This window comes from Entelurus aequoreus, linkage group LG14 (genome assembly GCF_033978785.1).
Source record: "Entelurus aequoreus isolate RoL-2023_Sb linkage group LG14, RoL_Eaeq_v1.1, whole genome shotgun sequence".
Lineage (NCBI taxonomy): Eukaryota > Metazoa > Chordata > Actinopteri > Syngnathiformes > Syngnathidae > Entelurus > Entelurus aequoreus.
In genome coordinates this window covers 41,591,223-41,604,348 of record NC_084744.1, presented here as the reverse complement: position 1 = coordinate 41,604,348, position 13,126 = coordinate 41,591,223, and the positions used below count along the sequence as shown (strand labels likewise).

General features: G+C 42.1%; 1 long non-coding RNA gene across 1 annotated transcript in view; it reads right to left on the bottom strand.

Annotated features, from left to right (window-relative positions):
• The window catches only part of LOC133665394 (uncharacterized), a 707,793-nt gene that overhangs the window by 418,668 nt on the left and 275,999 nt on the right, over positions 1–13,126 (bottom strand). The window lies entirely within an intron of this gene.

The window sequence follows — 13,126 nt, the reverse complement described above, 5'->3', positions numbered from 1 at the left end:
AGCTAGCTTTGACTGCTGCATCGCTCTTTTCGCTTGCTTTCTTGACGAAATCTTGTTGCCTCAGTAGACTGCTTTTAAAATTTGCAACCCGGTTCACTCTCTCATCTCCCTGGTATTTTGCATACTCTTCAGCATGTCTAGTTGTATAATGACGTTTCAAATTGTATTCCTTGTGTACTGCAACTTTCTCTGTATTAACTACAGAAAAGAGCTATAAGGATTATTCATAAAGTAGATTACTTAGAACACACTAACATATTATTTATTAATTCGGGTTTATTGAAATTACAGGAGCTAGTAAAGTTACAGACATTATGTGTCATGTTTAAGGCTAAAAGTAAAACATTACCAGCAAATTTACACAAAATGTTTGTCATCACTTCTGAGAATGAAGAGCATAGAAGAAAAGGTCATTTCCAACATCAGTATTCAAGGACAACTTTAAAACAAATGTGCATATCAGTGGTGGGGGTTAAACTATGGAATTCTCTTTACAATGAGATAAAAGATTGTAAAAATATATTCCAATTGAAAAAAATATATAAAGACAGAACAATAAGATCATATGGACAGCCATAAGTGTTTACATTTTGCTTTATATTTATTATTTTACTTATTTTTTGCCTGGTTTTGTATTTGTTTTGTATCATCCCGTGAGGTGTATATTACATCTTTTGTTTTTTGTTCGGTTTGTACATCATGAAGGTTTGCACTTCTTGTGTTTTTTTTGTGTTTTTTTGTTTGTTTTCGTTATATTGGGATGTAATTGTTGGTTTATATGATATCATTAAGTAAGACTACGTATTATGTTGAAGGGGGCAGAAAAATATAAGATTTTTCTTCATCCTGCTCCATTTCAGGCGTTGGTGTGTAAATGTATAATTGAGGTATAATTGTCTATCAATCAAAGATGCACATCAATGAAAGAGATAAATAAAAATGAAATGAAATGAAATGAGACACGTCGGGGTGCCCCTGTGCTCAACAAAGAAATATTGCATCAAAAATCGTCTCTGTCTGGAGCCAACGGGAGGGGGGGGGGCTCGCCGTGGAGTTTACAGTTACGGTAGCACAATTAGCCCCGAACGGGCTAACATCACCACTAACGTGTTACACATCTGATTCGCCCAGCGACTCTCTGTCAGAGTATCAGCGCTGGGGTCCAGTGCACCACACTTTTGTATTGTCGCTCGCTCCTTCGGCGGAGTGCTTTGGAAGGTACCGGACCGCTGCGGTCTTCCCCGCCCGGACTGTTTACAACGGGGGCGGGAGCGAGCAGGCGGGCGAGCGAGGGAGGCAGGGAGGGAGGAAGGGAGGAAGAGTGTGTGCGGGTGTCGTGGAAAAGCGAGCAAAATGTTTCTCTGCTTGCATCACGCAAGTGACGTCAATGCATACTTGCCAACCTTGAGACCTCCGAATTCGGGAGATGGGGGGGGGGGGGTTTGGGGGTAGCGGGGGTATTTTTGTAGCCCGGAAGAGTTAGGGCTGCAAAGGATTCTGGGTATTTGTTCTGTTGTGTTTATGTTGTGTTTAAAGATTAAAGATTAAAGTACCAATGATTGTCACACACACACTAGATGTGGTGAAGGTGCGGATGTTCTCCCGAAATGTGTTTGTCATTCTTATTTGGTGTGGGTTCACAATGTGGCGCATATTTGTAACAGTGTTAAAAAAATAAATTAAATTAAATATGACCACCCTCAGAGTGACATGTATGAATGTTCCTCAAGTATGTCTTGCAATAACTGTCGTGTGTCTGCAGAAGCCTCATACAACATGTGTCTGGGCCGGCACGCTGTTAGTATGGAGAAAAAGATGATGCGGTGACAGTTTCTAAAGGACACTAAAGATGGTGCCATCACGGCACACCCTCAATGTTGTTGAGAACCTTAAACCACACCGTGATTGGTAGATTCCTTTAGCTCCGCACACAACGCTGTCAAGCGCCATTCATTTAAAACTTCCGGGCCGCACTAACATTAAACTTTCATATTAAGGTGCGGGCCGCAAAATAACGGCTCGCGGGCCGCAATTGGCCCGCGGGCCGCGTGTTTGAGACCCCTGGTCTACAGCCAGCTGTGAGCAAAGGTTGATATTATCGCTGCATCGAGTCACTAAATTTTGGAAGCGGCATCAACTTGAATTTTGAAATGTTGTATCTTCTATTGAGAGAGTGTGGAGTGAGCCATGCTCCTTGTGCTGTTGTTTCTTTCCTCTCTTATTGAATGTCTGTTGAGGTCAGGACTCTGGTGTGGAAATGGCCCGAAAGAAAGTTTTACATGTAACGAATGAAAAGTGCAAAGGTGTCTGAAAACATGTGTATTGTCTCTGCAGGGAAATGATGCGGTCGAAGAAGATTGTTAAAAATGGGAATTGTGCAGGGCCTAAACCTACAGGGTAAGTACTGAGGCGACGTATGTGCACAATTAATTGAAAATTCAATAATGAGAATATCCATTTAAGTGATGGATGAGTTCTGAATACATGCAAAGACAACAGCATGATGTGAGGTTATGTCTTTAGAACCGAGGTTCTCAAACTCACCAAATACCACATCAAATCTTGGCTCTCCAAGTACCAGCATGAAATACAGTAGCAATGTAGGCTTAAGTATTCATTAAAAACAAGGTCGAGGTTTTGTTTATAATAACAGTAATAATAATGATGAATACGTTAACAGTTTAAACAGTTGCACCGTGCTTGAGTATTTAATTAAGTGATTCTCAGGCGTACCACTAGATGGCGCCCGTGTACCACTATTGGTGCAGGTACCACAGTTTGAGAATCACCGCTTTAGAAGGTCTGTACAACACAAACATGATAAAAGTTTGACTTGTTCATCATATTTTCTCCCACTTATTGGGTGAGCTGGAGCCTATCCCAGCTGACTCTGGGTGCAGAAGCAACGTACGCTCTGAACTGGTCACCTGTCAATCACAGAATAAAGCATTTTTATTGTCTCCAGTCCAACTAACATGTGAAGGATGGATGCTGGAGAACATGCAAACTCCACATTGAGATTCAGACCCACACGCAGCTGACTGTGAGGCAGACGTGCCAACCCTCTGAGGTTCCACGCTAGAGCAGATGCATTTATGTATTTCCTTTGGGGAACGTTGATTCTCAATTTGGGCAAATCAAAAGTAGTTCTCTTTTAGGCCGTGTTAATGACCACTATTATTCATAACATTGACTTTCACAAGACATTTTAGATGATATGATAAAACAAGACGGCAGCTAAAGAAGGACTTCCCTATTCATCCCTGGAAAAACCCGCCATGTGAACAGCTGATTTTACGACTTCCGGTGCTGGTGTAAGACAACCCATATGTGACCATAGGATGAAGAAATACACTAGGGTACTAAGACTATAGTGGCCATTAACAGTTATCTTCTACAGCTGGGTTGCCCGAAGTGCGGCACAGGGGCCATCTGTGGTCCGTGACTCCTTTGTCATCGGCCTTAAGTACATTACAAAAAACAAGAAATAGAGATCTCATTTGTACCCCTGGTGGTGAAATCCATCAAAATTAGGGTGGTCCCAAAAAGGAGGGATTTTTCAAATTGTCTGTGTGTCGGTTTTAAAAGTGCTCCCCTTCTGGTCAACATATGAAACAACAAGTGTGTGTAAGAAATTGAAATGCGCCCCCTTTGGCCAAAATAAAAAAAAATGTAAATAAATAAATATGTATATAGAGACATACTGTAATAACTTGAAGTAAATAATGAAGATTAAAAAACAATTACAAACACAAAATTAAAAAAAACTAAACTAACTAAATACAAATCTTTATATACTGTATGTAGAAAGGGTGGTCCTAAAGAGGTAGGCATTTTTCGGAGGTCTCAAGAAGGTAAGAAATACAAGAATGTTTGTGTGTGTGTGTGTGTGTGTGTGTGTGTGTGTGTGTGTGTGTGTGTGTGTGTGTGTGTGTGTGTGTGTGTGTGTGTGTGTGTATGTGTGTGTGTGTGTGTGTGTGTGTGTGTTGCTGGGATGCAGTACTCTGACACTCTGCTGAGTCATCAAGGTATTTTGTTGTGAAACTACTCACGTGTATTTAGTTCGGAGTATATGCTAGCACCTCTACTTATTTACCATTTTGAAAAGCCTTGTTGTGTTAACACCGAAATGCCCCAAGTAAAAAAAAAACACCCCGTGAAAGCCCTGAGAAAGTATCCGGTCACCATCAGGCACTTTTTTTTTTTTTTTTTTTTTTTTTACAATTCCTGCAACTTCGTGTGTTAAAGGAGTTTCACGATAGCCAAAATGTTTGAGTAAGTGTGCAGCTGCAAAGTTTTTAATTTCAATTAATTTCAATCATTTGGAAAATGGAGCAAAAATAAAAAGCCATGCTTCCACTGTTTGATTACAAATGTTCAGGACTTAAGCAGATCCCAAATGATCAACAGTAGGTACCAATATTAAAGAAAAGTTGGTTTTGCATAATAAGGCCACTCAGGATGGTCCAGATACAGATATTTTGGTACCGGTACCAAAATGTATTTCGATACTTTTCTAAATAATGGGGACCACGAAAATGTTCATATTGGCCTAATTTTAACAGAAAATCTTACGATACATTAATCATATGTTTCTTATTGCCCTTGAAGAACAATTATAAATGATTAAAATCCATCCATCCATTTCTACCCCTTTTCCCTCTCAGGTTCGCGGGGATGCGTCTCAAAGTAGAAAAAAACGATCCAAGATTATTTAAAAAATGAAGGATTGTTACAGTGGTCCGGCCGCTGTATCAAAAAACATTTGACTTAGAAGCCATGGGACCAACAAACCGTATGACCAACAAAGGGTACGTATAAGACCAACATAAGTATGTAAGAACAACAAAGCGTAGAACCAACAAACAATAGGACCAAAAAAGCGTGGGACCAACAAATCCTATGACCAACAAGCCATAGGACCAAGAAACTGTATGGCCAAGAAACCATATGACCAACAAAATTGTACGACCACAAATCGTATGGCAGACAAACCGCATGACATACAAACTTTACAATCAATAGACCACAGGACCAACAAACCATAAGACTTATAAACCATTGGACCAACAAACCATCGGACCAACAAACCATAAGACTAACAAACCATAAGACTAACAAACCATTGGACCAACAAACCAAAGGACCAACAAATCATAAGAATAACAAACCATTGGACCAACAAACCATAAGACTAACAGACCATAAGACTAACAAACCATTGGGCCAACAAACCCAAGGAACAACAAACCATAAGAATAACAAACTATTGGACCAACAAACCATAAGAATAACAAACTATTGGACGAACAAACCATAAGACCAACAAACCATAAGACTAACAAACCATAAGACTAACAAACCATTGGACCAACAAACCAACAAATCATAAGACTAACAAACCATTGGACCAACAAACCAAAGGACCAACAAACCATAAGACTAACAAACCAAAGGACCATCAAAACAAAGGACCAACAAACCAACAAACCATAAGACTAACAAACCATTGGGCCAACAAACCCAAGGAACAACAAACCATAAGAATAACAAACTATTGGACCAACAAACCATAAGACCAACAAACCATAAGACTAACAAACCATTGGACCAACAAACCAATAAATCATAAGACTAACAAACCATTGGACCAACAAACCAAAGGACCAACAAACCATAAGACTAACAAACCAAAGGACCATCAAACCAAAGGACCAACAAACCAACAAATCATAAGACTAACAAACCATTGGACCAACAAACCAAAGGACCAGCAAACTATAAGACTAACAAACCAAAGGACCAACAAATCATAAGAATACAAACCATTGGACCAACAAACCATAAGACTAACAAACCATTGGACCAACAAACCATTGGACCAACAAGCCATTGGACCAACAAACCAAAAGACCAACAAATCATAAGAATAACAAACCATTGGACCAACAAACCATAAGACTAACAAACCATAAGACTAACAAACCATTGGACCAACAAACCAAAGGACTAACAAAGCATAAGACTAACAAACCATTGGACCAACAAACCAAAGGACCAACAAACCATAAGACTAACAAACCATTGGACCAACAAACCATAAGACTAACAAACCATAAGACTAACAAACCATTGGACCAACAAACCATAAGACTAACAAACCATTGGACCAACAAACCATTGGACCAACAAACCAAAGGACCAACAAACCATAAGACTAACAAACCGAAGGACCAACAAATCATAAGGATAACAAACCATTGGACAAACAAACCATAAGACTAACAAACCATAAGAATAACAAACTATTGGACCAACAAACCATAAGACTAACAAACCATAAGAATAACAAACCATTGGACCAACAAACCATAAGACTAACAAACCATTGGACCAACAAAAGAAAGGACCAACAAGTTATAAGAACAACAAACCAAAGGACCAACAAGCTATAAGAACAACAAACAAGGGGACAGTACATATAGGCCCGACTCAATGTACTGCAGCGACAAAGGACTTGGTGAAATTAAGGGTATGTGCCAAGTTAACAAAGGCAATAAACCAGGGTAAAGAAGATACATTACATCAAATTATTCACTCTTAATTTCGAAACATGCTTTAATTGAATGCTAGTGCTAAATAGTCAGCCGGCTAATGCTAACGCTAAATACCTTTCATAAGTTTGTTTTGTCGCAGTGAGCTTGACACTAACATGTATTCTTTATGTACTGATATTTACAGATAAAAATAGACCACCTGACACTTTTCTGACCGTCCTGGACGCTGTGAACTGGTCCCTAACTCTTTCCTGATTATTTTTTTAGTGAACATCAGTCCATTTTGTTCTAAATACTCTTGTTTTGTGTTTTAACTAGAAACGTAACGATTACCGGAGTTATATTATGTCACTGGCAAGGTGGACAGGAAAGACAACACTCTGCGGCGGTCAAGTTAGGGTATCAGGATACTTAGTCCAATACACACACACACACACAGACACACGCACACACACACACACACACACACACACACACACACACACACACACACACACACACACACACACACACACACACACACACACACACACACACACACGCACACACACTGCATGTCAGACATGCTCAGACAAAACCTTCAGACAAGACCTCGGGCAGCAACAGTGACACGGTATAATCACAAGTCAGAAGCTACTTCCATGTGGAGGCCGGTAAGCGCGGCCATTGTAGTGCTCTAATAACCATTCTTAAAATCACAATAAACCAAAGAACTGCGTGTGGTTTGGTGTTGTGGATGTGTTGTGTCAAAAGTGTTTTAATTTGACTACGCAACCCATTGTTGTTTTTCAAGTGCATTGAGGTTCTTCCCTGCCATGACATGTTTATGTCAACTTGTTTTACCTGCTTCACTGCTGCTATCTGGGATTGGAGAAACTCACTGACAGTCAGTAAGAATCAAGGGAATGTTCTCACACACAAAAACATTCAGGGGATAGACACTCTATGGCAGACCTGGGCAAAATAGGGCCCACGGGCCACATGCGGCCCGTCAAGATTTTCAATCCGGCCCGCCGGACGTTCTACATCATTTTTTTAGACCTTTAACATCAAAAGTGTATTTGCCATTATGATGTGCAGTGATGTTTTTAAATGAGCGTAAGTCTTGAACTATAGAAAGTATTTCAATGGTTGAAATCTGCACTTATGAGTGTTATACGAGTTATTAGGGTCATCTAGGTCACAGCAGCTCAGGGCAGGAACAAAGCAGAGTGGGCGGGGCTTGTTTTCAGAGCAGCCAGCCCCAAACACATGTGTCAGGAAGCAGATTTTTACTACAAATGTGTGCATAAAAGTGATAATATATCATATTTTAGGTGTTTATTACACTTTGCATTCATATTTTGCTGTTTGTTACATTTGTGTTGTGTGTAGATACACAACTATTGAGGAGCTGGTCTGAGAAGTAAAAGGTGTTCATATGTTGATAATATTCAGTGTTTTATTGTTCATAGTTAATATTGTAAATCCCACTTTCTTTATTTTTATGTACAAACCCCGTTTCCATATGAGTTGGGAAATTGTGTTAGATGTAAATATAAACGGAATACAATGATTTGCAAATCCTTTTCAACCCATATTCAGTTGAATGCACTACAAAGACAAGATATTTGATGTTCAAACTCATAAACTTAATTTTTTTTTTGCAAATAATAATTAACTTAGAATTTCATGGCTGCAACACGTGCCAAAGTAGTTGGGAAAGGGCATGTTCACCACTGTGTTACATGGCCTTTCCTTTTAACAACACTCAGTAAACGTTTTGGAACTGAGGAGACACATTTTTTAAGCTTCTCAGGTGGAATTCTTTCCCATTCTTGCTTGATGTACAGCTTAAGTTGTTCAACAGTCCGGGGGTCTCCCTTGTGCTATTTTAGGCTTGATAATGTGCCACACATTTTCAATGGGAGACAGGTCTGGACTACAGGCAGGCCAGTCTAGTTTTTACTATGAAGCCACGTTGATGTAACACGTGGCTTGGCATTGTCTTGCTGAAATAAGCAGGGGCGTCCATGGTAACGTTGCTTGGATGGCAACATATGTTGCTCCAAAACCTGTATGTACCTTTCAGCATTAATGGCGCCTTCACAGATGTGTAAGTTACCCATGTCTTGGGCACTAATAAACCCCCATACCATCACAGATGCTGGCTTTTCAACTTTGCGCCTATAACAATCCGGATGGTTCTTTTCCTCTTTGGTCCGGAGGACACGACGTCCACAGTTTCCAAAAACAATTTGAAATGTGGACTCGTCAGACCACAGAACACTTTTCTACTTTGTATCAGTCCATCTTAGATGAGCTCAGGCTTAGCGATGCCGACGGTAATTCTGGGTGTTGTTGATAAACGGTTTTCGCCTTGCATAGGAGAGTTTTAACTTGCACTTACAGATGTAGCGACCAACTGTAGTTACTGACAGTGGGTTTCTGAAGTGTTCCTGAGCCCATGTGGTGATATCCTTTACACACTGATGTCGCTTGTTGATGCAGTACAGCCTGAAGGATCGAAGGTCACGGGCTTAGCTGCTTACGTGCAGTGATTTCTCCAGATTCTCTGAACCCTTTGATGATTTTACGGACCGTAGATGGTGAAATCCCTAAATTCTTTGCAATAGCTGGTTGAGAAAGGTCTTTCTTAATTTGTTCAACAATTTGCTCACGCATTTGTTGACAAAGTGGTGACCCTCGCCCCATCCTTGTTTGTGAATGACTGAGCATTTCATGGAATCTACTTTTATACCCAATCATGGCACCCACCTGTTCCCAATTTGCCTGTTCACCTGTGGGATGTTCCAAATAAGTGTTTGATGAGCATTCCTCAACTTTATCAGTATTTATTGCCACCTTTCCCAACTCCTTTGTCACATGTTGCTGGCATCAAATTCTAAAGTTAATGATTATTTGCAAAAAAAAAAAAGTTGATCAGTTTGAACATCTAATATGTTGTCTTTGTAGCATATTCAATTGAATATGGGTTGAAAATGATTTGCAAATCATTGTATTCAGTTTATATTTACATCTAACACAATTTCCCAACTCATATGGAAACAGGGTTTGTACATTTTGGGGGTCCCATTCAGTAAAAAAACTGTAAAATTCCATTCCGTTTTTTTTTTTAGGTGGTTTGTCATAACTTTTTCAGAACTCTATGGGACATTGTGACTTTTGGTATTCATGTTCCTGGAAAAAAAGGGACCCAAACACACATACTGTACAGCAGATTTTTACAGCTAAATGTGTTTATATAATCTATACACACATACACATTGGCCCCCCAGACAATTTTTTTTCTCTCAATGGTAAATGGATTATACTTGCATAGCGCTTTTCTACCTTCAAGGTACTCAAAGCGCTTTGACACTATTTCCACATTCACCCATTTACACACACATTCACACACTGATGGCGGGAGCTGCCATGCAAGGCCCTAACCACCACCCGTCAGGAGCAAGGGTGAAGTGTCTTGCTCAAGGACACAACGGACGTGACTAGGTTGGTAGAAGCTGAGGATCGAGCCAGGAACCCTCAGGTTGCTGGCACGGCCACTCTCTCAACCACACCATCCCCAATGTGGCCCCGGAGTCAAAATATTTGCCCAGCTCTGCTCTATGTGGTTGTTTTAGAGCCACATCTACGACCCGAAAGGCCCTCACCGTGTTTAAGCCCATTAAGATGCGCACGGGTAGAATTTTTAATAACGATACTGACATTAGGAGCTTTGCAGGGTTCAATTTAATTGGCAATTTATAAGAGTAGAGATGCACTGATTGATCGGCCACCGATCAGTATAGGCCAATTCCTGTGAAAAAGTATGTGATCAGCCTAGTCTATAAAATCCGCTACACCTCCCTGATACCGAAGTACATGTCAAACTACTTCCTTAACGTAAATGACCGCCATAACCACAACACCAGGGGGAGCCCCACTAACCACGTTAAACCCAGATTCCGATCTAACAAAGGTCTTAACTGATTCTCTTTCTATGTCACATCAATGTGGAATGCGCTCCCAACAGGTGTAAAAGAAAGGGCATCTCTATCCTCCTTCAAAACCGCAATAAAAGTACACCTCCAGGCAGCTACAACCCTAGGATTCTTAATAGGACTAGTTGTTAAAGATCCCTAAATATTCAGCATAACAATTAAATGGGGTTGGAGATGTCCTCTTGGGTGGGGTGGAGTTTGGCACTAATCACGTGATGCCACCAGTACAACACATCTTAAGTTGTGTTCCCCGACGTCATTGGGCGTTTCGGCCATTTATCACAAGACACCCTCTGCTGAGGTTGGCCCACCACCGGCTGATCAGACCTGGGTGTGTGTCGCATGGTGGCACGTGGTTATTTGGCAGCCCATGCTGCATCCCTGCGCTTCAGCCACAGCCAGTGACTGCTCCGTTCTGCTGCGGTGGAAAGTTATTTAATAGCCTTGCGTTGGGCCTGTCCTCTGATTCCTACTTCTTTCAGGAGCCTTGTGGTGGAACTGGCTACAAAGCCTCTACAGCCCACCTCCACTGGCCACACTTTCACGTTCCAGCCCCGTGCCTCTGCCTCAGCTGCCAAGTTGGCATATCGCAGCCTCTTCCGCTCGAATGCTTCATCGATGGCGTCCTCCCATGGGACCGTTAGCTCAACGATGAAGACACGGTGGCAGGATATGGACCAGAGGACCAGGTCTGGGCGCAGGCTGGTTGCTGCAATTTCGGGTGGGAAGATAAGCCTCTGGCTGAGGTCTACCCGCATTTCCCAATCTAGGGCTGCGTTCAGTGGGCCTAAGTCTGGAGGTGATGGCTTGGTCCGCCGTTTCTCTCCTTCCCGGATGAAAGTAGTTTTGCGTGGGAAGGTTGCCTTAGCATTTAGAGGCATGGCATTGGTGACCACTCTCTTATTCTCAAGTTCGGCAGCCAAGCACTTCAGTACCTGGTTGTGGCGCCAGGTGTATCTCCCTTGAGTCAGACTGGTCTTGCAACCTACCAAGATGTGTTTGAGGGTTGCTGGGGCTGTACACTGGAGACAGGCTGTGTCCTCTCCATACCAGAGATGTAGGTTGGTTGGAGAGGGCAGGACATCATATGTGGCTCTAATGATGAAGCTTAGTCTATTAGACTCCATGCTCCATATTTCGTTCCACGTGATTTTTCTCCTCTCCACGCCCTCCCACCTCATCCAGCGGCCCTGCTGAGCTTGGGAGACTGCCTTGGCACACCTGGCTGCTTCCTCCTGGTGGTGCACTTCCTCCACAACCATGTGCCGCCGTTCGGTTGCAGTTGCCTTTTGCCACGTGGGTGTTGTTTCTTCTAAACCAAGGCCCCCTCTGCCATATTGGACATGCCCCACTATATCCCGGTGTCTGAGGGCAGTCTTTGCCACTGCGACTGCTGCAGATGGATTCCATTTCCTCCCTGTCGCTAGGGTTGGAGCAGCACCTCTGACGAATGGATCCCGGGATTCTGTGAGAGTCATTTCCAGCCTTGATTTGGCACATTTGTACTCCTCCACCACGCTTGAGATCGGTAAGGAGAGGGCTCCGTTGCCATACAGGCCTACGCTGCTAAGACATCTCGGCAGTCCAAGCCATTTCCTCACTTGTGCATTCACCAGCCTCTCCAGCCGATTGGCATGGGATAGAGCAGACCTGGGCATTGTACGGCCCGCGGGCCGCATCCGGCCCTTTGCGCATCCCTGTCCGGCCCGCGTGAGGCCAATCATAAATTACAAAATAAATTTAAAAAAGTATCTATGTCGAGTGTGCAATACAACGGTGCTGCTTTTGTTTTGAAAAGCGTTATTTGTATTACTTCCGTGTGGACGTATGCGCGTGTGCGATTGTGAGTGAATTGAACGGCGCAATTACAAATGACAAAATAAAGTTTAAAAAACATCTATGTCGTGCGCGCAATACAACTGTGCTGCTTTTATTTTGAAATGTGTTATTTATGCCGTATGTCCGGAGGGAACCTGTGAGGGAAGGTGCATAGAGACAAGTGATGAGACGCTAAAAAAAGAAAAGTTGATGAGGAATGGCGTGTTTCCAACAAGAGATGGACTGCCAAGTATTTCTTTACATAAATTAATGGTAAAGCCGTGTGCTTAATGTGTGGTACACAGCTTGCTGTGTTTAAATATCATTTTAATCGCCACTACACGAAGAAAGACGAGGGAAAATACCGGGATGTGTCTGATGAAGCGCGCGCAAGGGAGGCTGATGCGTTGATGGTAAAACTGCAAACCCAACAAGGACTTTGTGCCATATTTCACACCCCCAGAGATGCAGCCGTCAGGACAAGTTTCGTCATTTCTCACAAAAGCGCCAGAAAAAGTAAGGCGTTTTCTGACGGAGAGTTTATTAAGGAGTGCTTATTGGACTTTGTTGCGCTGATAATGCCCGGAGACATGGACTGTTTTTCGCTAACTTTGGATGAGAGCTCTGATGCAGTCAATTAAAGAGACAACCACAGGTAATGACTTGTTCACAGAGGTAAATGCGTGTTGGGACAAGCTGGCAGGTGTGACAATCCAATCCACTTTATTTATATAGCACATTTAAACAACAAAATATTTCCAAAGTGCT